The sequence below is a fragment of the Panthera tigris genome, chromosome B4 (assembly GCF_018350195.1).
Source record: "Panthera tigris isolate Pti1 chromosome B4, P.tigris_Pti1_mat1.1, whole genome shotgun sequence".
Lineage (NCBI taxonomy): Eukaryota > Metazoa > Chordata > Mammalia > Carnivora > Felidae > Panthera > Panthera tigris.
In genome coordinates, this window is record NC_056666.1 from 114,311,791 (window position 1) to 114,335,020 (window position 23,230).

Consider the following 23,230-nt stretch of genomic DNA (forward strand, 5'->3'; position numbering starts at 1 on the left):
GTTGGTTCCTGCAGCGCATCTTCTCGTGTTCCGAACACTCATGGATCCTCCTGTTCTAGAACTGGATCGCCTCCGTGCTCACGAGGCTCTCATTGCAGGACACACCTGCTTCCACTCTCCCTACCTTTGGTTGTCTCTAGTTTTCTGGCATCTCCTCTATTTTTCTGATCTTTAGGAAGATTACACCAAGCAGTTCGATCATCTCATTGCAAAATGCCCGATTATCTGGCATGTGCTTTTTAATACATTCTTTACAGAATTCACTCCTTTTAGAAGTTAGTTTATTGGTGCAGATGTCATACCAAAACAATAGTAAATTAGAAAAGATAGATCTCCACCCCCTCACCTCTGTAATAGCCCAGGTGTTAGCAGTCCTGGGCTCATGTGGCAGGATCAAGGGACAGAATTCTTCCATCATGCCACTTTTTCATCTCTAGAGAATCGTCCTTGCCCATATGGTTCAGATGGCTCATCACATCACCTCAGATGCCATCTAGGCAGCAGGAAGGAGAAAAAAGGAGGAGGAAGGCATGTACCTTCTTAAAAGTACAACCATGGACTTACAGATGACATTTCTATTTATATCCCATTGGCAAAGACTCGTTCGTTTGGGCATCCAGCAGCAAAAGAGGCTGAAAAATGTAGTGTTTCCATTAGCTGTAACATACCCAGCTAAAAATGTGCAGCTCCAGATCTTTAGGAGAAAAGAAGACAGATGTCGGGGCAAATGCTCCAGCACAGCTTCCTCTCTCTCTCTCTTAAAGGTCCCTCCAATCTCTCAGATCTGAAACTAGAGAATCATTTCTACTTTTTCCATTTCTGTTGCAGTCACTCACAAAAGGCCATTCATATCATATTTTAATCTATGCTATTTTACATCTTAAAATATTTTGTATCAATTTCTATTTCCTGTTGCCATCCAAATACAGACTCTCATCAGCCCTTGCTTTTATTCTCATCAGCCCCATCCAAAGGTCTAAACTGATTATCTTTCATGTCCTTCAGGAAAGGTCATAGTCAAACTCTCTCCATTGACAAATGGCATTGAACATAGTTTTCTGTTGCCCTCAATAAAGATGCCCACTGGAATAAATTTTCTGACCTTTGGTTCCTCCTTAGGAGGGCATATAATGAATCACTGATCCTGCCACTTTGACTTTCTGCCCACATCCAGCCAAATCTCAGGGACCCTGGCTCAGCCCTCTTCCTTCCCAGAGAACTGTGGTCCACCAGTTTATATCATTTGTTTCGCCGCCTTTGGGGAGCCAAAATGGCAAAATGTTTTGCCATTTTGTCAATCCTTGATCAAACTACAAGAGCCTTTTAACTTGTTTTTCTGAAAATACCCTATCTTCCTCTAATCCATTCTATACAGAGCCAAATTAATCTCCTTAAAACACTGATGTCATTAAAAAAAAATCTCTTCTACTTTAAAATTTCTAAATGGTGGGTCATTTATCACAGCAGAGATAGCAAATGTGTGTTGCCTTGTTCAAGGCCAACCTCACTAATCAGGATGCTCTGTTCTGCTCTACCTAGATGAAGCTGCAAAATCCTTTTCTATAGTTGGTACCACCAGCTGATTGGAACTTGTATGAAAGATAAATCTAATTTATCACCCCTAGCCCTCAAAATTATTTTCACAAGCTGGACTTTAAGTGTGCTCCATCTCTGAATATTTTGCTGTTCAATATATGTAAACCCTGTTTCCTCAAATAGATCACAAGTTCCTCATTCATTTTTTTTTTCATTAAATTTCTGGGTTCTGCTCCCAGAGTTGAGGCAGATACCTTTCATAGGCATTCTCAGGTCAAAGAGGAGATGTTGAAGGTGCTGAAGTCTGAGCTGATGGATGAAGGAAATGAAGTAGAAGGAAATCTGAACTGTCTTCAAAAAAGGCAGTAGAAAGCTATAATTAAAAAACCGGTGCCAAGTGTGAGATCTAAGGAACATGGCAAGGTCACAAATGGAAAAGGAGAGCTCAGGAGCCAAAAGGATAGGAAGCAAGTCAGGTTGCAGAGTGCAAATTGGGATGAATGATTCACAAGTAAGCTTGTGGAAACGCTTCTTGGAATTGTCAGACCTGCCTCTGTGCAGGACCAGCCATTAATAGAACCATGCATGTGATACACATTAATGCATAAATAAGCAGAAACAGAAATCAAAATAATGCTGTCTGATCTTCTGTTGAAATGCTATGTTGAACAAGAAATATCTATAGTTTCTCTCAGTCTCCTATCCCAGTTTACACAAAAATATTGACTTGGCAACTTTTAAATTAATGGTATCTTCCTAGACATCTTTAATATTGTATTTAAGCCAGAGTGGTAAAGGTAGCTCTCAATACATGCACTAATAATAAAGCAGACTTTGAAAAAAGTGGCAGATGGAAACAAGAAAGACTCCGCCCCAGGGACTTTTGCAGATTAGATCCCCATGAAGTCTTTGTTGCCCCTCTGCTCCTGCCAAGCCTGAGGGACAGGCTTCTTGCTGCAGCTGCTTTTGCAAAAATTAATGCCTTGCTCCTGCCAAGAAAGCAGGTGACAAGCTCAGCAGCTCTCCTTTGGTTTTCTCCATGGCAGGAACATGTGCCCTGTGAGTAGGCATTTGTTTGTGTAATCAGTAGGACTGCAAATGCAAAGACAAGGAGATGAAGGTGAGTCAGGAAGGAAAAAGTGGCACCTGGGAGCGGAATAAAACACCAAAAAGCCAGGGGATGGGAACAAGGCCAGCTAGCATTCACCCATGTTAATGAGAGCAAGTTGACTCATGCAACCCTGGGAACAGCGAAGATTGTTTGCATGTACATGATGAATCATCTGATGTATAAGTCAAGCCACCAGCTATAATTAATCTTGTGCATCAAAACAAATTTGGGTATTTTGAGCATGAGCTAATGAGATTGACCTGTATGATCATGCAGCACTTATAACTGGGTAAGCATGTCAAGGACAAGGAGGAATCTGGGGGTGCCCTTGGGAAGTGCTTTTCCTCGTGGCCTGCAATCTCACTCATATGGTGCTCCATGTAGGGTGTGAACATCGACAGTGGGTTGGACTGGATGGTATTTGCCCCACCCATGCTGCCCTCAATTCCTCCTTTATTTACAGTGCTATAACGTCCTCTAGAATACAAGGACTGTAAGGTATGCTTATGGTTCTTTCTAGTTTGCAATGGATTTTCATAACTGATTGTAGCATTTAGCATGCTAGAGTGACCAACTGCTGGTTATTGTCATTCAGATTGGTAGTGGACATTTGTTGGGTTTTGGCAAGCCAGCGTCTATTCCACATTCCCTTGATAATAGTACCTGGTTCCTTGAAGATTGATTCCTCCTGATTAGACACAGCTTTGCAAGATTACAGTCAAGGTGCCCTGTTCTGTCTCCACTAAGGAACAGGCATATGACCCATGCCATTCATGGTCTCCTTCCCTACACTTTTGATCTTGGCCAGGATGACAAACAGCCCAAAAAAGAGTAGACCCATTTTGTCCAGCAGTAGCTCCCAAGAAAGAAAGGTCCCAAATGGATCTTTATTGGGAGCAGTAGCTGAGTCTATTGTTTTTACTGTTTCATATCCTTCCCCAAATTTTCCTTTTGTTTAAGTAGGCAAGAATCAGTTTCTGCTGCTTGTAACCAAAAGCCCCTAGATGATACAGATTCATGTACCCAAAGTTTCTACTACAGATATTCAAGGAAATGGAGATTATTAGTAAACCCAGCAAATTGATTACATGGACATTGGTTACAAAAATGTTTATGTATTTTACAAGACTCATTACTCAACACCAAGTCCTCTCTTCCCTATCAGCAGTGTCTTGAAGTTTGTCTTCTGATTAATTTGTTGTTTATTTCAAATCCTTTATCAAATATTTCCCAAAGTATAATAAATGGGAAATATATCAGCTGAAACCTTGCTTATCAACAAATATCTTTCACCCTGACAGGCCTTCTAGGGGTAGGGGTGTAGGGCTGGTAGTACTTAGTTTTCTTATAATATATGAGGTATGTATTTAACTCTTGGGGTATGAAAAGACAGGCAATCCCTGTGGAAGAGCAAAACACAGCAAAACATCCAAAAATAATGGAGAAAAGGAAATAAAAATAATATATTTTATTGACTCAAAGGAACCATCAATGCTCAGAAACACTCTTACATACCACTAAGTAAAAAAAAAAAAGAAAAAAAAATGCTCCCAGTCAATTTATGGCACCCTATCCCAACATCAGAGATATTGCAAAAAATGCAAAAAAAAAAAATGTTTTAAAGTGATAACTTTTGGTAATAAAAATAACAGCTAAATGTATGTAATCAACTACATGATAGCTCTGTTCCAAGTGTTTCACATATATTAATTAATTTAATCCTAACAATCTGATGAGATATATGATATGTTAACACAACTAATATCCATAGTTAGCCAAACAGATGGCTTAGGCTTAGAATAAATTGAAAATGGAGTTATTAATGCTTTTACTCAAATCGACAAATTTGTGTTTTAATCAAAGCAACAAAATTTTGTGGGAAAGTATTGCTTTGATGTTTTCTTTATGAGATTAATTTCTAAGATGTAGCCTTGTGCCATGCTCAAAAATTCATTCTTAGTTTTGTTTCAATCTTTAGAATTAAAAAAATATATCATTGTTTCTAATCCTTGTTCCATGAATCTTAAAAGGCCCTTGGGCCAAAAGCAATTAATATTTTGTTTAATTCCCTATATGTAGTCCTGGTTGTGTAGGATTGAAAAGCAGTGTTACTAAGCAATTCTTTAAAAATATTTTGTGGAATACCACTGTGGAGATGTTGTGTTATAACCTGAAAAAAATCCCAGGGCTCAAGGAGCCAGTCTCAACATGGTAAACATTCAAAGAAACACAGTTCAGTAACCAGGTGTGATCACTATCTTTCCCTTTCTTGCATTTCTCAAAGAATGCTAAAGGGGATCCAGGTCATAATTCACAACATCATTTCTTAAGTGTTTCTTTTCTCATTCTCCTCCTTCTAAAACTGTCATGCATCTCAAGGCTTCCAGAAGACACTTCACCCTTCTTTTCTTGTATTCAATTCCCCCCAAAAACTATTCTGGGCACCCCCTATCATTATAGGCTGTTCTCTTTTCTTCCCCTCTCCCTTTATTTTCATCATTTACAACTTCTTTTAAGAAAGCCCCAGCCCCAGGGTGCCTGGTGGCTCAGTTAGTTAAGCATCTGACTTTTGATTTTGACTCAGGTCATGATCTCAGGGTTCGTAGGATTGAGCCCTGTGTTGGGCTCCATGCTTGGGAGCCTGCTTGGGATTCTCTCTCTTTCTTCCTCTCTTTCTCTGTCTCTTCCCACTCCCTCTCTCAAAATAAAGGAATAAATTTGAAAGAAAGAAAAGAAAAGAAAAGAAAAGAAAAGAAAAGAAAAGAAAAGAAAAGAAAAGAAAGTCAGCCCAGCCCCCTCTGATGCCATCACTGTTTCTTGCCCTTTTGGTTTTCCACCGTCTGGGAAGGACCATGAGGTGAATATCACATTAAAGGAGAGATGCTGAATACCCTTTGTAAGAAGTTTTCATAGAGCATGTAGATCAGGAAATAGGCAGAACATTTCCTTCTATGGTAATGATATTTTGTTTTTTTTTTCTTTAATTTTTAAAAAATGTACTGTGGTCATTTATGTTGGTAAACATTAGGTACCTCTTGAAGATTTACAATCACGTTAGCATTTTAAAAGTACTGCGAAGTCTTATAGCAAAGAAGTCTATTTATCTTTGTTTTATCCAGTCTTTCTGAAATGTACTTAAAAATCTTCTTTCTCTCCCCCACCCCCTTCCACATACACACGTAAGTACCCATGAATGCCATTTTGGTAAAGTGGCCTTAAACTATTAAAAAATACATAACAAATTATAAGTGTTGAAGTACACTTATATACATAGAATGGTAGGATGGATATTTCAATGAGGACAGCAATAGTTTGAACGTGATCTGTGCTTTTCACAAAACATGGAAAGTAGTGCCACATTGCCTTTCATATCGTAGTTGTGACAAGACAACTTGCCCAGAATAGTCACCGGCTGAGTCTGTCCAGCCAATATTTGCACAGATACCAGTTGCAGATCTGGTTCTGAACAATAGTTGTCCTTGAATTTGATTTTGCCAAGATGTTTTGTGTTATTACCTCCCTGGGTATCTTGATTTACCTTGGACATCAGACAGCTCCTGAAGCTAATGTTGGATATTAGCCCATTGGCCCATTTGCTATTACATAAATTTAATGTCATTGGGTATGGAGAGTATGATTAGATTGTAGATGGACTTGTCCATAGCTAGAGGTAATATGTACCTGGGCGTCTGAGCAAGTTTCCATGTGGGATCATCTGGAAAAGATTGGAAAATAGCACCTGAAGCCACACATGTTCACTTAGACATCCAAAGCATTGCATAGATTCAGACAATGGCTGATGGATAATTTGCAAATTGGTGAAGTTTTAGTTGGATCTGGTAATGTTGGAGATCTTTCCATACAAAGGTGTAGAGAGTCATCATTAACTTGAAAAAGACAATAGAGAAACAATTCTTAGGCAATTGAGGAAGCAGATTTGAATATTATGACTCTTTTATTGCCTACTTTACTTTGAACTGTTGTTATCTAGGGCAACGCTGGAGGCCAAGATACAAGTCCATGTAATTTGTTTAAGGTTTGCACCCAGTCAGTATAAATGATTGCATTCACTAACATTTCCACATGAAATTCACTGGGAGTCATTGGACATCTTTAAGAAATATGCATCTAAAAAGTTATTCGACTTATACAAAATTTGGCAAAAAAAAGAAAAAAAAACCCATGTATGCAAAATATGCTATTGGTTATTATGTTATATCCATATATAATAATCAGTGCTATCTACACAAGGTTTCCAATTCTCCTTCTGGACATGTGATAAGATTACATCTCTTTGTCCACTTTATGCTAAGTGAGGCCACATGACTAGCTTTAGCAAGAAAATATAGAAACAAATAACACGTCACTTCCAAGCAGAAACTTTTAGGACTAGTGTATAATTTTCTATGGTCATTTTTCCTTTTGCCTGGATCCTGGACTGAGTACAATATGGAATAGAGCTCATAACTGACCCACAATAGACACATATAGTGAGCAAGAAACGAAAAATGTTTTTAAGTCACTAAGATTTGTTAACTGTTTATTACTGTAGCTTAACCCAGCCTATTTTGGCTGCTATACCACACAATGAAACTCTAGACAGTCCATGAAAATCACAGAATAGAAAAATATTAAATAATGAGAGTTTTAACAAACTTGTATTCAGCCATTGCAAACTATGAACGAAATGAGGGTTCCTAGGTGGATCTTTGGAATTTTGAAGTTGGAAAACATTCCATTAAATTGATACCTTTGTGGGTAGAGACTAAAAGTTTACCTTTAGGTTTAACTGCCTTTGGGGAACACTTTTAGATTCAGATCTGTAAAGTAACTAAATATTCTTTTTCCTTAAAAAACAATTCCTTTGTTCTGGGCTGGAGAAAGGGCATTGGACCACTTCTCCAAGAGATGGGGAAGCCTAGTGATTCCCTGCATTGGGGAACAAGCTTGCCCCAGCCACACAGAACCCAGGCCTCAAGCTGAGACCCTATGAGCCACTTGACCTGGTTGCTGGAGGCCCATAGTGCAGTTTGAAAAAAATAGCTGAGGAAAGAGTGTGTCCCTTCCTCAGGCTCCCTTTGGACCTATGAATGTCAGTTAACAACAAAGGACAGCTGACTGTAACAGGGCCACTAGGGAGGGTGCAGCCTGAGAGAAAAGCAATAGAAAGCCCTCAGCTAGGGTCATGGTTCAAAGCATTAAAATTCAGACGTCTCAAGGAGATACAGGGGATACTCAACATCCACCTTCCCATATGTGTGTTCTCATTCTTCCCTCTAGAGGACAATTCTCAGCTTGCAAAATGCCTGAGATATGTTGTCATGATGATATAGCAGGAAAATGGACGTCTACGACTGGGCAGAACTATCTTTTGTGCTCTCTCTGAAGACAAAGGAGGGTGGGCGACAAGTTAAGAAAAGCTCACCACGGGAAGCTTTTCTCTGAGAACGTAAGCAGTCCCAACAGAGTAAAAGAGAAAATAATTATCTGGAAAAGCTATAATTAATAGTGTCAGATTTAACCTTTGTTCCAATATGAGAATGTCTGCCCTAAGACATCACCCAAGACCTAATGCTCTTTCTACAAGGAAGATTGTGCTTAGGTGTGGAAGTCAGGGCTTACCCCATCCAGTGCCCACCTTCCCAGAGGATGGTGTTCCTTCTAAGGCAGCCTGCCAACGACCCCAATATTAAGCAGGGGTCTTGTTGTTCTGTCTTCTAGCTGTTACCAAGTTAGCTCTTTCTGTCCTGCCTCCCAAAAAACCTATTGCCAGCTCTGGTGCACATTAACCAAATGTAAAATGGTTACTCAAACCTGAGACTATGGTACAAAAATATTTAAAATACAAGTTGGAGAATCCATGTGATTGAGATGTTCGTGTGAAGGAGTGAAGTATTCACGCATGTGCACTCATTGATGCATGCATGTGCACACGTGTGTAGGCAAGGAGGGGCGTGTGTGTTTCATAGAAAAATATCCATTCAAGAGAGCATTGACAGGGGCTCTGAGAACTTACAGATGGGGGTGGAAGTGGAAATCCACATTTCAGTGATTTTTTTTCCTCCTTCACACACAAGTGACATTTTTTCAAACGTCTATTCTGTGAGCAAAAGGAGGAGGGACATATGTCAATGTTAAGTGCTTGGGAGACGAATTATGGAGCAACACTACCCACTTAACTTATCGCAGCTCTATGAAAGATTATAGGGTTTGGACTATTTCTGGCTACACCCGAGCATCTTGTGAAAAGTGGAAGTAAAGTCGTTACGTGGAATGGGCACTTTATGCATTTAGTAATTTGTCTTGAGCAGAGTCTAGACACCCTCCCGGGAATGTGAGGCAAGGTAGTACTTTGCTACAACCTTCAGTACTATTGAAAGAGGAAAGGCAAAGTCCATCTGGGAGACCCTGTAGGTAACGGTCCCAGGAGTTCTTGGTTTAGGCACTGAAAGCAAAGGGAAAAACGCAATGACCTGGTGTCCCCATAGAGGCCGGGCCTCACCCGCAGGGGGAGAGGCAGCCAGAGCCAGCGGGACAGTTCAAGACCTCTACTAGATCAGGGCACCGCTGATGTTCCTACCTGGGCAGACTGAAAACGGTAGTTTAATCTCTCTGAGCCTTGGTTCCTCCATTTAGCGAGTGGGCACAATCATTTTAACACCTGGAACAGCTAAACATTTAGGAAAAACTGCCTATGTGCCAGGAACCAGAGTACTACACATTTGATTCATTTGTTCTCCCTACCTCTTGTGAGGTAGGTAATATTTGTATATTTCATTGATTCTACGATGTGACTTTTTTCTTTCATTATTTTGACATTATCTGTTATCAGGATGCACCATGTAATTGATAAGAAAGCATGTAAGTCATGATTCGATTTATACTTTTAGTTCTTTTTTAGTGGCACATAAATTGGTGATATGTTAGATTCAATGAGGAAACTGAGGCCTGGCCAAGTCAAATAATTTGCCTAGGATCATACAGCTAAAAAGTGGTAGAATGAGCACTTTAATCCTTTAATCCAGGCTGTTTCTAGAGTTGACTTTCTTGTAACAATCTCCCGATTCCTCCACTTACTAGCTGTGTGACCTTGGGCAAGTTCTTAACCTCTCTGTGCACCCATTTTTTCATCTGTCAAATGGTCATACTGAGAGTAACTGCTTCATAGGATCATGATGTGGATTAAACAAGTTCATATAGGTAAAGTTCTTAAAATAGTGCCTGACGTATAAGAGCTCAATAAAATTCAGCTGTTAGCTTTAATCATTTTAGAGAGAAAGCCAGCATCACTTGTTATGAAGAGAAAGCAATCAGGAAAAAAAAGGATAAAGCTAGTAAAAGTATATGTTCACTAGCCTATCCCTAAAATCATCTTGGCCCCACAAAAGAGGTGTTTTCCGTATTTGGGGAAATGCATTTTTCTTCTCTCTCAAACTGAGGGATGAGGTAAAAGTGAAAGGGAAGAATAAACTGAGGGAGTGGTCATTACAGGCCAGGGAGAAGAGACTGGGGAAGAGGAAGGTGGGTCAGAGGCTTTGCTTGAAGAGGTGGCCATGGCCTGTGCTGCATGAAACAGCAGCAGAACTGACAGGAGCTAGCACGGGCTTTCATTCTGCAGATAGCAGCCTATCAGTAAGTCATAGGGTCAGTTTGGTGGGTCACAACCAGCATCTTTAGAAAGGCAAGGGAGGGGTGCCTGGGTGGCTCAGTCGGTTAAGCGTCCAACTTCGGCTCAGGGCATGATCTCAAGATCTGTGAGTTCAAGCCCCATGTCCGGCTCTGAGCTGACAGCTCGGAGCCTGGAGCCTGCTTCTGATTCTGTGTCTCCCTCTCTCTCTGCCCCTCTCCAGCTCACGCTCTGTGTCTCTTTCTCTCAAAAATAAACATTAAGAGATGCAAGGGACTCACACCATTCACAAAAATAAACTCAAAATGGATAAAGGACCTGAATGTGAGACAGGAAACCATCAAAACCTTAGAGGAGAAAGCAGGAAAAGACCTCTCTGACCTCAGCCGTAGCAATCTCTTACTCGGCACATCCCCAAAGGCAAGGGAATTAAAAGCAAAAGTGAATTACTGGGACCTTATGAAGATAAAAAGCTTCTGCACAGCAAAGGAAACAACCAACAAAACTAAAAGGCAACCAACGGAATGGGAAAAGATATTTGCAAATGATATATCGGACAAAGGGCTAGTATCCAAAATCTATAAAGAGCTCATCAAACTCCACACCCGAAAAACAAATAACCCAGTGAAGAAATGGGCAGAAAACATGAATAGACACTTCTCTAAAGAAGACATCCGGATGGCCAACAGGCACATGAAAAGATGTTCAACGTCGCTCCTCATCAGGGAAATACAAATCAAAACCACACTCAGATATCACCTCACGCCAGTCAGAGTGGCCAAAATGAAGAAATCAGGAGCCTATAGATGCTGGAGACGATGTGGAGAAACAGGAACCCTCTTGCACTGTTGGTGGGAATGCAAATTGGTGCAGCCGCTCTGGAAAGCAGTGTGGGGGTTCCTCAGAAAATTAAAAATAGACCTACCCTATGACCCAGCAATAGCACTGCTAGGAATTTATCCAAGGGATACAGGAGTACTGATGCATAGGGGCACTTGTACCCCAATGTTTATAGCAGCACTCTCAACAATAGCCAAATTATGGAAAGAGCCTAAATGTCCATCAACTGATGAATGGATAAAGAAATTGTGGTTTATATACACAATGGAGTACTACATGGCAATGAGAAAGAATGAAATCTGGCCTTTTGTAGCAACGTGGATGGAACTGGAGAGTGTGATGCTAAGTGAAATAAGCCATACAGAGAAAGACAGATACCATACGGTTTCACTCTTATGTGGATCCTGAGAAACGTAACAGAAACCCATGGGGGAGGGGAAGGAAAAAAAAAAAAAAGAGGTTAGAGTGGGAGAGAGCCAAAGCATAAGAGACTGTTAAAAACTGAGAACAAACTGAGGGTTGATGGGGGGTGGGAGGGAGGGGAGGGTGGGTGACGGGTATTGAGGAGGGCACCTTTTGGGATGAGCACTGGGTGTTGTATGGAAACCAATTTGACAGTAAATTTCATATATTAAAAAATAAAAAAAAAATAGAAAAAAAAGATGCAAGGGAGGGAAGGGGAGTGAACACAAGGCAGGGCAAATATCAGAAGGCCACGTGCAATAACAATAAGCAATGTTCTATGAAACTTGGGTTTCAGTTAAGAATGAATGGATGCGTGTAATGCATTCTGTTGTGTTTCTCTCTGTGGGTCTCTGTTCAACAGTTCGAAAGCCATTGGACTATAGTTGTGATTAGACATTGGCCGAAGAATAAACACACGGTGTCAGTTTAAAATCATGTGGTTTATATTGACAACTAAGAGCCCCCTTTCCACATGAGTGCAGCTTTCTGAAAGCACAGGGACTCTGACACATTATAAGACCCCTATGAAACAGCCCCCCTTTCTACATCTCTTTGCCTTGAGGAGACTCATTGGCCCCTACCCCATCCTGGGGCTGGTTCTGCCTCTCCTTGGCTTGGCCTGTCTGCCTTAGACCTAATTCTGGCCCCTGCCCACCACATCCCTCCTGATGTCCCACTTATCTAAAACCAACTTTCCCCAGGACGGAGCCACCTCTTGTTGATCCACAGAGCCTGGGACCTCCGCGCAGGATGCCTGGTCACCTTGGGAGGCAGAGATGCCCTCTTTTTTTGTTTATATAAATGTTATTGAAGTATACATAACAAAGATGTGGAGAAGCAACACTCCTCAGGAGTGATATTAACTGAAACCCACTGGGGGCCTGAGTCTGAACCGCTTGATTTAACATTCAAATCAAGGGTTGGGCAGGAGTGTATCCCAAGCCAAGAACCATCTCTCAGATTAGAACCAGGTAACACAGCTATGCAAGAATAGGACTGTTCTGATTTGTATTTAAAAGTGACCAGTGACAAGTATTAAGTCTCCATCGGTCCCTGGATTAAATTAACATTGTTTTAAAATGTGCACATGCAAATTTCAGAATAACATGAGACTAAAATGCCTGCCAAAATTTTGGAAGACTCTTTCACTGGAACATAGAACAAAGCCAAGTGCAAATGGTATAAAGCTAGTCTCATCAAGATACAGGGCATGACATTGGTTATCTCCTCTTTTCCTTCTTTTTTTTTTTTTTTTGAACAGTTATTAAGAGTTTACTGTATCCGACACAGGATTCTAAGCATTTTATACATTTTATACAACAACTTTGCCAATAGAGTACTATTGTTATTCTCATTTTACATATTTGAAAACTGAGACAGAGAGAGGTTAAGGAAATTATCCGAAGATATAAAGCAACGAAGCCAAGATTGCCAGCCGGCCAATCTAACTAAAGAACCCACATGCTTAATCACTATGTTTTCATTATCATCATCATCATCATCATCATCATCATCATCATTAATTGTGTTCACCAAGTTGAAATTTTTAGAGGGCTGGCAGGAATGCATAAAAAAAACCCTCATTTCTTAGAAGGCATTAATGTATTTATTCATTCTCTTCAAACAAACTCTTGGTGTTTTGACTTGTATGTTTAAGTGTTGGCCAACTTTAAATATTTCATTTCTGTAAATTTCTACTCCTTGCTATTTACCTATATTATATATATATATATATATATATATATGTATGTATATAATGTATATACAATACATATGCATGTTTCATATTGTGTTATATTAGTTATATGATATTATATATCCATTATGTATACGTACAATAAATTGTTAGGGTAGGTATTTCTGAGTAAATTCTCTGTTTCTCCTCCTTTCCTTCTAAGGTCACACGAGGCTGTACTATTTGAGCCACATGAATTTGTGTGTTTTCTAACTTAGTTTTATCTTTTAGGCAAAACAGTTACTGTTAATATCAGTTAACAGCGTAGGGAGGCTCCATATAAAAAAGCACTGAAGGCTTATGTAAAATCGGAGGTTATTAGCCCATCTTGCAAAAGGTAATAAAATGCAGACATTCGCAGATTTAGAATATAGTTCATTAAAATCCTCCCAACATTGAAGAAATTACCAAACCTGGACATCACGGAGCATGACAAAGATTTCACATGCAAGTATTCCCATAATGGAGGCATTTGAAACATACCTACTTTTTGTAAGCCCGCGTTGTCTATAATTCAATTAACCATTATCTAGTGATTTCTTGTTGGTCATTATTATATAATTAACTTTCTCCCCTTAACTATTTGTTCCTCTATTAATATGAAACAGGAAAAAAACCTTTTTTAACATTTTATTTTTTGTAATTTATTTTTTTATTTTTGAGAGAGAGGGAAACAGAAAATCCCAAGCAGGTTCTGTGCTATCGGCACAGAGCCCCATGTGGGGCTCAAACCCACCAACAGTGAGATCATGACCTGAGCCAAAACTGAGAGTCAGATGCTTCACCAACTGAGCCACCCAGGCACCCCAAACAGGAAAAAAAATTAACTTCCCAGAAGATATTCCTTGTTTTTTATTTATTTTTTAGAGAAAATTGATTTTTATATGAACATTAAAATTTTTCCCTGCATGTATAGGAATCTAATTATTGAATACATTGAGAAATGAGTGTCTTCTTAAGTTCTGGGAGAAATCTGGGCACAGGTTGGCAGCGGGCAGGGGAAAAGTCGGCTAAATCCCTGCGTTCTAAAGGGAGAAACACCAACCTGTCTCCAGTCTTAGGCTGTGCCCCCAGGAACTGGGCTGGGAGATGACCCAGTTTCCTTCACATCCCGCTGCTGGGACTCCTCATTTGTACATTCATTTAGTGCCTGCAGCACAGTCTCTGGGATTTATTTGGAGTTGGTAACCTTTATCCTTGGGTTTAGTTTTTTGAAATGACCAGTAACCAGTTGGAGTCAGATAGGGTGAATCAGGTCAAGTGTGTTAAAACAAGCTATGACTTTGAAGTGACAGTCCGTCTTTCCTTTCTAGCTCATAAACAGACCTTGTAGGAATGAACACACTGGTTCATTAAGGTACACGGGAAATGGTCCAGGGAAAAGGGGAGGGAATAACCAAGGACAATATTAATCTTTATGGCATGCAACCATGATTAGAACTAGTAACGTTAACATCACCTTTTCGTGTTTGACTTTAAGGTTTATCAACAAGGGAAAAATGAGAGTAAGGAGCACATTTTTAAAATTATTATTTTAGAGACAGAGAGAGAGAGAGAGCAGGGGAGAGGAGCAGAGGGAGACAGAGAGAATCCCAAGCAAGCTCCATGCTCAGCTCTGACTCCAACACTGGGCTTGATCCCATGACCCTGGGACCATGACCTAAGCCAAAATTAAGACACTCAACTGACTGAGCCAACGAGGCACCCTAAAGGAATGTATTTCTATTTCCTCTAATGAAAGCTAAATTCTAGCACAACTGCAAATTCTGAAACGGAGAACCAGGAAGATCTCCTGTGTTCCACTCTCTTGTTAATTCCTCTTCCTCCTCTGTATTGAAGAATAACCAATCCAAATTGGGGGAAGGGCAATAGAAAAAGAAAAGGAAAGTTTAGTACTTTCTCTGTTGCCAAAAGTCACACATGATGTGAAAGGAAAGAATTAGAAAATAGAGAGAAAAAAAGTTTTAAACCTGGCACTGAGAAATCAACCCTGTTAGTATGTTTTGTTGTATCTCTTTCAAGATGTTTATATATCATAGTATATATAAATATATACTTATATATGTACACATATACACACATATATATACGTACACACATAAAAAATATACACATACTCCCTGATGATATAGTTTTGCTTTCTATTAACAATAAAACATGAATATTTTAATGTCAGTGTAATTGTAGATGGTTACTCTGTAGTATTTTCAGAGACAGATAATTTCTTTAACCAAATCCTAATCTTGGACATTTACATTTTTTATAGGTGTTTATTGCTTATGAATAAAATATGAGGTATCCCTACTTACACAGCACTAAGCATTTGTTCCATTTTTTCCTGCCTACAATGAAGAAAAGTCTATTGCTTTTTCCTCCTCCTGATAGAAATTGAACAGTCATTGCCAAAAAAAAAAAGGAAAAAAAAATCAAACAATACATTGAGGAAAAGACTAGAAGTCACCTGAAATCCACCTTTCTGAGAGAATGATTATTAACATTTCAGTGAACAACCTTTCCTATAATTCTTTATGCATTATGTACACACAGGTATAATTTTATGTACATATACATATACATGCACACACACGTACACAGAAGGTGTAAAGAGGCATTTTTAAAGGGATTAGTGATATATAATTCTCTATACCTTAGCAATACATATAATGGATGGAAATTCCTTTAAGCCAAGTAGTATATAGAGATCATTAAGTTTTAATTCTTGCATAATATTCTACTGTAAGAATTATTATAATTCATTCAGCTATTCTTTTATTAATGGACTTTTGATTAGCTACCAGCTTTTTATTATCAGATATAATGCTGCAATAATCATCCTTGAATATATACATGCTTATGTACTAGAGCATTTATTTTTATACAGCAGAATCCCAGGAGTGGGATTGCATGGTTGAATTGTACATGCAGTTAAAATTTTTAATAGAGATCATGAATTGCCTTTTTCCATTTCCACCAGTGATGTCTGAGAGTGCCCTTGCCCTGTTCCCATCTCTGCTAATAATAGCTGCTATTACACTTTTATTTTTGCTACTCTGATGGGTATTATCATGGCAATTTTAATTTCCATTTCCCTGCCTACTGGGGAAAGTTGAACATTTTATCATACTTGTCCTTCTGTCGATTGCTTATTCATATCCCCAACCCATTTTGCTATTGGGTTGATTGTATCTTATAAATTGTAAGGGAGCTTTTCATTTAGTATAGATAGTAATTTTTTATCTATCAATTGAATTTAAAATATTTTCCCTAACTTGTTTGTCTAGTGACTTTGATTTTCTATCTCTTGCACTATAAATAATACCATAAAGCTTTACTACCTTAACATTTTATGTGTGTATGTGGTATATATATATATCACATATCCTGTCTTAATTTAAAAGATTTCTCCAATTCAAAGTACATATACTGAAAGTACACTAATTTTTTTCTAAAATGATTAGTATTCATTTTTACTTTCTACTCTTTATCGGGAATTTATTTTTGGAATTAATGTAAACTAGGGGCCTCAAATTTATTTTCTTCTAAGAGTATATCCAGTTGTGATGAGACTACTAATTAAATTTCTCCACAATAAAATACACACATATACGCACATGTGCGTGTGCGCGCGCGCGCGCGCACACACACACACACACACACACACTACCTAATTCTGAGTTCTCTATCATTTTTACTGATTTTTTGGTACAGTATTGTACCTGTACTGTACCAGGCTTTTAAGTAGTTTTAATATAGTATTTTAATACTGCCGTTCTTTATTCATCAATTTAAGAGTATTTTATCCCATTGAAAATACTATTTGGATTCTACTGATGTTGCACTAAGTTTATATACTAACTTCAGGAGAACAGAATTTTTTAGAATAAAGAGTATTCTTTTTCAAGAACATAGTATAGATTTCTATTTGTTCAGATCATATTTTTGCCTTCCAGTAGGATATTTTAAATATAAATCCTATTCCTTTCTTGTATAATTCATTCCAAACTCATGGATTTTGTCAGTATTATGAGTGGAATATTTTCCTCGTTTTCATATGTGTGCTGCTCATATAGAAGGAGCTAATAATTTTATATTTTTATCAAATTCTTTATCTGAGTTTATCAAATTCTTTTATTACTTCTTCTTGTGTTTTACTAGAGTTTCTTGGTGATAGCAGGCAGGAAATTATATTATCAGCAAAAAACTTCACTTCTTTCTTTCAATATTTATATAGTGCATTTTATGTTTATTGCATTTAGTAGAGTCTCCAGACAGTATTAAATAATAATGGTGATAGTAAGCACTCCTGTCTTGTTCTTTATTTTAATGGAAACAGCTTTAGCCACATGAATACAGACATATTAGTCACATCTTCCTAGTTAGCTTATGCTGCAGCAAAGCAACTTGAAATTATCCGGACCTTGAGAAACACAAGTTTATTTTTAGCCCACATTATATACTGGCTGCTAATAGGTTGTGGTTCTCTTCCATAAGTCTTTCTTTCTGGATCTAAACTAAAGGCAGAGTATCTGGGATCTGCCATGCTGTGATAGAAGAAAAAGAGTGATGGCCATATCATGAGATGATCCTTAATACTTCTGCCCAGAAGTGACACCCACCATTTCCGCTCACATTCACAGGCCACAGCCAAGTCACAAGGCCAAGCCTAATGTCAATGTTGTGGAAAAGAAGAACCCAAACAGGGAGGGCATCAAGTAACTGGAAATAATAATACCATCTACCACAGTCTGCCCCTGGGTCGAAAATATTTTCTTTCCTTCTTTCGTTCACAAAATAAAAACATCTGTTTTTCCCCAAGAAAAACCTTTAAAAAGTCTTAGCCAGTTGTGAGGGACGAGGCCATTCAAGATTTTGTAATAGCTCCTACATCATATTTGGATGTGGCTGCTCTGGATCTTGAAACGAAAAAATGACAAGAAAGAATGTATCCTCTAGTAGTCCCAATGTACGGTGGTGGAAAACAGAGATAGGACAATCTCTATTCACACCTGCCTTGGAAAGGGGGAAGAGTGGAAGGTACACAGCAGTCACCAATCTGTAGTAATCCTAAAATTCCACAGAGAAAATGCTGCAAGGACCTCAAATCCTGTATAAAGGGGAATTTCTTGATTCGTCCTAAATCTCTGCTCCCGACAAGTAGCATCCCAGGCCATTGCTCTCCATCAGAGAGGCACTGTCCTCTCAGAGTTCTTTCTATTTCCATTATTTCTCTTGGTCATTTTTAAAAGATATTGGAGATTATGTCCTCCCTTGGGGCTCAGCATCTTTTTTTCCCCTCATCTTGCTCTCTGCCCATAGAAGCTTAGAGATCCAAAAATTGTTTCAAGTCTTGAATAGCCAATGGCCACCATAGGTTGGTAGCTCTTTTAGCAGTACATCTCTCTCCAAAACTTTGGCCAATTCTCTCTTGACTTAATTTGGAGTATTTTGAGCTTATGAACTTCTGTAGGAAAGTCATGATACAGTCATTCTCCACTGAGCCATCCTTTCCAACTATGTGCTACCTTCACCGGTTCAAAAGCTTTCATGGAATGCCTGATGGCCCTAGTCTTGATTTGGTTCTTGTCACACAACTATCTTCGTTGGCCCTTGTTGTTCAGGGCGCTTCCCAATTTGAATTTATACCGGTTGGAGATAATGCACAGTTCCATTTTCCAATCATGCTTGCAAGCCAGCCAATTCTTTCCTGAGTTGATCTCCTCCTTGTAATAAGTTGCCGAACCCAGACCATAGTAACCAGCACATACTAGTAGCATTTTATTCCCAAACTTTTCATATGAATTCATAAGCTCATTTGGTCCATTTTCTGCCTGTGGAGACACCACTGGCAATAATTCTGAGAATGTTTGGCCACTACATCATTCAGACCACCATCCTTCCAGCCTCTAATGACAATTTCCTTGCCATAACTGCCTGGCCCTGAGAACCAATGCCCCATATTTTAAGTTTTCTTTGTTGGTTCCTTTTTGTTTTGTCTGTTTTTGGCATCATTCTACTCCTGGTTGTAACTTTTTATTTAGCTTTTGCTATGATATGTTGTCATAATAAACCCCAAAATCTCAGGGGCTTACAGCTAACAGTAAAGCTTCATTTTTTACTTCCTAATATACAGGCTGTGGGTGAGCTGTGGCTCTGCTCTTTTGTCTTCTTATTCTAGAGTCCAGGCTAAGGATCCAGCTTTGCACTAACATTTGCCATCCTTGTAACAGGGAAAATAGCAATGACCAATTCATACAATGGTCCTAATGCACAGCTCTACAGTGACATACATCACTTCCTCTCATATTCATTGGCCAAAGCAAATAAAATGGCCAGACCATAGCCTCATGATGTCATAATGTCAGTGAGTGTGGGGAAGAATAATCCTTTTGCAGGTAATACAACAGATAATTAAGAGCAAGAGTATGATCTACCACAGCATGTCACCATTTAGATATGTATTGCTGCTAATTTTCCATGAATAATCTTCGTCATAATCTGAGACCTTTCCTTCTATTCCCATTTTACTTTTTGTGTATGTGTATGTGTGTTTTAAGAAAGTTTCTGAATTTATCCAAAACCTTTCAAGCATCTATTGATATGATGGAATGCTTTTCCTCCTTTAATTTGTTGATTAATATTTACAAATTTTCCCATATTTAACTATCTTTAAATTTCTAGAATAGACTAGTGTTGATAACTGTGGACTATTTCTTGATAATCCAATGAATCCTATTTAATAAAATGTACAGTGTTTGCATCTGTATTCATTAATGTGATTCGTTGATCATCTTTTCTGGTTCAATTTCAGGCTTGGATATTAAAGTATGCTAGCTTCATAGTGTGAATTGGGAAGTTTTTAACCTGTATTTTTATGGATTGCAATAACTTACTGGAATTATCTATTCTTTAAATCTGTCTGGAACTCAGGCTTGAAATTATCTGATCCTGATGACTTTTAAAATCATTATTTATTAACCATCTATCTAAACATTTCTGTGGTAATTTATCAAAATTTTCAATTCCTTCTTTGGTCACTTTTGGGAATTCAAAATTTATAAGACAATCTCTTATTTACTGTAGGTTCTCAGATCTTTTGTCAAAGAGTTGCATGTATATTTTATTATAATCTTATTTTGTATCTGTGATTATGTCTCTATTCCAAACTTGTATGATTTCACACTCTTTTTTTTTTTATAATCATACCTGTGAGTTATGTATCTATTTTGTTGATCAAAATAGCTCTTGAATTTAGTTCTCCTTTTACCATTATTTTACTTTCTGATTAAGTAATTTCAGCTTTTGTCCTTATTAATTTTTGGTTTATTTTCTGATTTCTTAAGAAAATACCTCCTTCTTGCAAATGTTTTATCTTCTTAAATAACAGACAATGGCAACTATAAATTCTTCTTTAGCAATCTCTCATTTCTTACGTTATAAATAGACTCATTTTCATTATTTTCTTGGTAGTTTATTATATCAATTTGATCACTGTCCCACACCTTTTATCTTCAGACTCATTAATTAAACTTACATATTCCCTTTATGGTTCATCTTGTCTACTCCCATGATTTAAGCTACTACTTTTAAACTAATGGCTTCCAAATCTCCCAGGGTCAGATATCTAACTTGCCTCAGGGACATGACCAGCTCAGTCTGCTTGACCTCATCAACATTTCCTTAAATCAACAATAACTATATTTTTCTCGGCGATAACTATATTTATTTGTACCACCATCCATGTAGTTGTTCAAGCTCAAAAGTTAGGATTCATCCTTGACTCCTCCCTACTCCTCATACCCATATCCAGTCAAACACCAAATCCTGGTTATTTTACCTCCTAATAGTTTACCTTCATCCCATCTTTTCCATCCCTGCTGTTGCCACACTTCAGCTACAGCAGATTAATTCCTTCTCTCTGCTGCCAGCCCATTCCCACCCCAAGCATACCCTATAAAAACTCTAGATTGATTTATCTAGACTGTGAATCTCACCATATGGTGTCCTCACTTAAATAGCCCTCAGTGCTCCTCATTTCTAACACAAACTCAACATAGCCTATAAGGCCCTTTATATCCCTGCCTAAGAGAAACCCAACTAACAACACAAATAACTTAGTATGAACCATGTAATGAGTTATTATATTAATGTGCCTTTGTATTTAAAGAGATATGGAGGGTATTGGGTAGAGAAAAGGACTAACACTTATTCTCTGCCTACTGTGAACCACATCCTATGCCAGGGTTTTATCATCTCATTTAATCATTATAACATGCTTGGTGAGAGGGGCAGTTAGGAATGCTTCCAGCTGCAGGAATTAGAATATCTCACTGATGGCAGCTTCAACCACAAAGGCAGTTAATTTTCTTATATTAAATATAGAAGTTGGTGTTTCCAGCCAGATGATGCCATCAAAGACTCCTAGACCCTTCCCATTTTTCCATTCTGCCATATCTAGAATGTTGGCTTTTCTTCCTTCTCTTGTTTCCTCTTAAATGCAAGATGGGTAAGGAAACCCAAGGTTTCACAGAGAAAAGGAAAGGAGGGGACACCAGTGAGCAATTCCTTTGAGCATAGCCCCTTTAAAAGGAAGAACAACTCCTCCCAGAAGCCCCTAGAGGGTTTCCATTTACATCTCATTGACCACAACTGGTTACCCTTATCTACAAGGGAGATGAGAGAGTTTGAATTTAGGTAAGATGGGCCCAGGATAGTGGCTTCACACATCCCATTATCTCTAATTTACAGAGAGGTTAAGGTTGCTCAAAATCCTACTGATGGTAAATGTGGCTTCTGGATGTGAATTGAGTTTTGTTTCCAAAGTTGGTACTGTCTTCTCTACACCAGTGCCATCTCTCTGTGTACTCTAAAAGTAGAATTTCAGATATTTAGACATTATTAAGGGACATTGCTTGGCACCTGCTGGTTTCCCAAAATCACACCACAGTATGTTCTCAGGCATTGGATAGAACCACCCTAGAATGTTCCAAAGATGAAACCACCCTCCTGACTCTTTGATGAAGCCACATGTAAACTGTTCCCTTTGTAAGTGGAAATATTAAGGACTACACTAAGGCTGTCTTAGATTAGCCTCTGAAGCATTCAATATATTTAGACCTGTATAGCCTGATTTCCCCAGCCTTCCTGCTCCCCAGTTGAGAATCCTTGTCAAATTTCATCATTTAGTTGTGAATAAGGTTTTGGACACAGTCACCTCAACCTTTGGACATTTCACTTGGCCTAATGAAAAGTTTGTAAACCTGAATGTTAAACCTTCTCTAATATAGCAAAGAAAAAATTTTCAAATACCTTAGGAACAGGTCCATTTCAACAAAGAATTCCTAAGGAAGAAAAATCTGCACTTGAAATTTTGCATCTGATGCTTCTTTCATCTTTGCCTTAATAAATGAGAAGCCACAGGCAATAGTCCAGTTTTTTGCTTTTATATGACTAGGATTCAAATCTTTTATTAGTTATTGTGCAATGGCTGTGACATCACCATGGAAAGATTATGACTTCAGGTCATAAGAAGTGGAAGAAGTATATATAAACAGTAAAAACATAAAATGTGTACTAATTCTAACTCCACTGGAAATTATTCTTCCCTGACAGTAATTTCCAGTTCTACCTAGTGAAAACTAATTTTCTATAAAAATGAAGCTTCAGACAACTTAACATTCAAGGTTGTCAAAAAAGTGCTCAGGAACCTGTAGATGGGAATTTTTTTTGCCACATCTCAAATCTTTTTTTGAAGCTAACTAATCTTAGTTATTAAAATGGACCAGAAAGACCCACATCCATCAACAAAGCCTGGATAATCAAAAACGTTCATGCCATTCTCAGAGCACCATTAGGTTAAAAATTACTGCATTGTTTCCAGCCTTACTAATAGTTTTAATGATGTCCTCATTTTTCTTTC

At 38.3% G+C, this 23,230-nt stretch overlaps 1 long non-coding RNA gene across 1 annotated transcript; it reads right to left on the minus strand.

Annotated features, from left to right (window-relative positions):
* Positions 1–296: 296 nt before the first annotated feature.
* On the minus strand, positions 297–22,743 carry LOC122240427. Its single transcript, XR_006220167.1, has 4 exons — positions 22,621–22,743; positions 6,329–6,534; positions 669–790; positions 297–493 (listed from the first exon to the last, which is right to left on the minus strand). It is a non-coding gene; the product is annotated as an uncharacterized LOC122240427 (long non-coding RNA).
* Between the last annotated feature and the right edge of the window lie 487 nt (positions 22,744–23,230).